The sequence below is a fragment of the Pediculus humanus genome, genomic scaffold (assembly GCF_000006295.1).
Source record: "Pediculus humanus corporis 1103172107360 genomic scaffold, whole genome shotgun sequence".
In the NCBI taxonomy this organism is placed as follows: Eukaryota; Metazoa; Arthropoda; class Insecta; order Psocodea; family Pediculidae; genus Pediculus; species Pediculus humanus.
In genome coordinates, this window is record NW_002986991.1 from 375,800 (window position 1) to 379,464 (window position 3,665).

At 27.6% G+C, this 3,665-nt stretch overlaps 1 non-coding gene across 1 annotated transcript; it reads right to left on the reverse strand.

Moving 5' to 3' along the window:
• Positions 1–958: 958 nt before the first annotated feature.
• Phum_PHUM001480 lies at positions 959–1,032 on the reverse strand. Its single transcript has one exon. It is a non-coding gene; the product is annotated as a tRNA-Asn (tRNA).
• Positions 1,033–3,665: the final 2,633 nt, after the last annotated feature.

A 3,665-nucleotide genomic window follows, 5' to 3' on the forward strand; every position in this document is an offset into this window, starting at 1 on the left:
TAAGTAACAAAAACCTGGAAATAAGATACCAAGGGTTGACATCATAATAGTTTTTTTTTTTTTTTTTTAAATTTAAAAAAAAAAAAAAGTCAACCAAAAATTTAATTTTCAATATATTATTTATGAATTTTGAGATAACTCGATGATTTCTTACTTTGAGGACCACCACCACGTTGACTTCTGGAGTTTTTCACACACAATTTTTTTTTTTTTTTTTTTCACGATGATGAAAAACCTTTAAAAAAAAAAAGTTATACACACGCAAACGTACACACACACACACACACACACAATACATAAACCGTCATCCGGGGGGCCCAAACGTTTTTTTGTAATATATCTTTTTCATTTTTTTTTTTTTTCTGTTTCGCCGTTGATAAACTAAAATTTATTTCAGCTTTTAGAAATTTATTTCTATTTGCTAGCTATGCTCTTTCCTCCCTCTTTCTCTTTCTCTCTCACCTTTTTTTTTTTCTCTCCTCTCTTAAAGTGTGAGAGAAAGAGAGAAAGAGATATATAATAACGTAGAAAACGAGTGAAGGGAAGGTTTTTGGAGTGTTTCTTTTTTTTTTTTTTTTTATCGTTCGTAAATTTTTTTTAATTCTGGAACTTGTTTGATTTGTGGGTTCAGCGAAAAGAAAAGTTTTAATTTAATATTCAACTACAACCATTTTTTTTTTTAGAAGCGCTTTTTTTTTTTTATTCGTTGGAAGGATTCGTATTGATGAATTTTTTTTTTTTGTTTTCATTTCAAAAAAAACGAATAAATAATTCCAAGGTAGATAAGGTATCAGGTAGCAGATAACAGTTTAAATTATTAAATAATAATGATAAGGTGTAATAACGTACCGTAATTACAGGGAGCCTTTTTTTTAATTCGCGTTAATAAAAAAAAATTATTATTATTATTTACGGGAAAAAAAAAAGAAAAGAAGCTGAAGAGGAAAAAAAAAACTGTCGCCCCCGGGTGGGCTCGAACCACCAACCTTTCGGTTAACAGCCGAACGCGCTAGCCGATTGCGCCACGGAGGCTTGTGATGATTTAATGTAATTACGCAATCCATAGTAGTCGTCGGTTGTTTTTGTTTAACAAACAAAACAATATTGTTGATATTAAAAATTCGATTAACAAAAAAAAAAATTCGTTGACCTCGTTGATTGTTTGATAATGATAACAATAATGTTATTATTATTATTATTATTAGAGAGAAATCAACACGAAATTAAATTAATACTAATACGTTTTTTTTTTTTTTTTTTGTAATTTATCAGGTTAAAACAAACAACAAACAGAAATTTTTTATTTTACCGTTTGATAAAACTTGAAAGAACAATCGCGGATTTTTTTTTGTGTTTTTAAAAGCTGCAATGCATCATTTTCAGTAATGGAGCAATGAATCTTTTTTTCTTTCTTTCTTCCGTGGCTATCAAATGCCATTTTATTTTTTTACGGATGCCAGTCGACATTTTGAAAACCATTACCCCCTCTCTCCTCCTCCCTCTTCATCCCAACCTCCCCATCCTCTCCCTCGCTCTCTCTTTAAATGGCCTTTAATCCTTTCTCTCGTTTTCCGACCATTTTCATGTTAAAAAAAAAAAAAAAAAATTAAATAAATAATAATTTGTCGAATCGTTTAAAAAGTTGTGTTCATGTAAATTTAAAAAAAAACGTGGCAGAAGAAAAACGAAAAAAAAAAAATTTTTTCAATTTAAAATAACGACCGCCGCGAAAAAAAAAAAACTCTCGAAAACTCTTTTTTTTCCCCTTCCCCTTTCCTATTTTCTTTTGTTTTTTTCATTCTCGTCTATTTCCACTTTTTTTTTTTTTCTATTTACACTTTACCCTACTACTACCACTACTACTATCACTGCATCATTTTCATTCTTTCAAAAATTTCTTCTTTACTTAACTCGTTTATTTTTTTTTCTTTTTCTTTTTCTTCTCATTCTCCCTATCAAACTTTCATCATCATCCCTTTTTTTTTTTTATATTATTCGGTAACGGCCACTTTTTTATACAACCTAATCCCCCCTCTTCTCTCTTCCCCTTATTATCCACCCCTCCCTCCCCTACCCTTTTTTTTTACTTTTTACCCGCCATTTTACACTTTATTAAAAAGTAACGATGAAAAGTTAACTTGTTATCTTCCTTATATATTTTTTTATTTCTTTCGTTTAGCTTTTCTCATTTTTTTTTTCTTCTTCCACTTTTTTTTTTTTATATTTTCTTTTTCTGAGAGAGAGAGAGAGAGAGAAAGGAAAAGTCTCAAAGGATTTTTACTCTTTTTTTTATTTATTTATTAATTAATTTGTTATAAATTTTTAATAAAAAAAAAAAGTTAAAAGTGGAAACAAAAAAAAAAAAAACTATTAAAAAAAAAATTTTTTTTTTTGTTTCTATTGCATTTATAAAGTTTTTAATTAATTTTTTTTTTTTCATAAGAAAATTATTAAAAATCTAATAATAATGATATCGTGGTACTAGATAACTGGAAAATCTTATCCGAAAACTTTAAAAAAAAAAAAAATTTAAACAATATCGTAGTGGAAAATTTTTAAATTGAAATTTTTTTTTTTTATTACAAAATTTCAACATCACGCCTACGATAATAATAATAATAGGTGAATCATTTAACGCAGTGATAATAATAATACTATTTCCCAGCCTTTCATTCTACCAACATCGGACAAAAAAAAAAAGGATTTTGATGCAATTTATAATTTTTTTTTTATTCGCGGCACATATACATCACTTGAAAATGAAAAATAATCTAAAATTAGAGTAAAAATGATGGCATAGGAAGCAACAACGATTACGACGACGATAACAACAACGACAACAACAACAACAATCACACACACAAACACGCAAACACAATTATTATAACCGTATGTAAATAAATGAAAAGTGAAAAGTGTACTTGACGCCTCTTAACATTCGTCAAATATTTTTTTTTTTTTTTTTAAATAATGATGATGATGACGTCACATCGTTTGTTGTTAAATCCGTTTGTACATTGCTTGGTTGGTTGTTTACGCGATTTCCGGTACGCACTTCAATTAATTTTTTCATTGCTGTACACTTTTTTTTTTTTTTTTTATTTATGGCTACTTACATAATTTTTTTTTTTTTTTTTTTGATTTTGACTGATTTAGAGGTTTTTTTTTTTTTACCACCACCACCCTCATCATTATCATCATCATCATTAATTTTTCAACAGCTTTTTTTTATTGTTTTCCTGTCGTCATCGTGTTTTTTTTTTATTTTTAACAACAGGACAAATAATAATGAATTCGTAATTAGAATATTAATCGTCCATTTTTTAATTTGAATTTTATTATCAAATTGTTTGTTGTTGTTGTTGTTTTATTTCTCACGTTTTTTTTATTGATAAATTTTTTTTCATGGAGAAATTAAAACTGGAGAAAAAAATGTTTTTTTTTTTGGTATCGTAAATAAATAAAAAGTTTTATGTAACGGAGGAAAAAGAAAATTTTTATTTTTTTTTTTTGGAAATAATTTCCAGGATAGAGAAATCAATAAACCATTTTATAAGAAAATAAATTAATAAGAGTCTGCCATAAATATGGTAAAGCGAACGAATCGGTGGGTGGGGAGGGGGAGGGGAGGAAAGGGGGGGGCAAATTGTTTCATGAACTCTTTT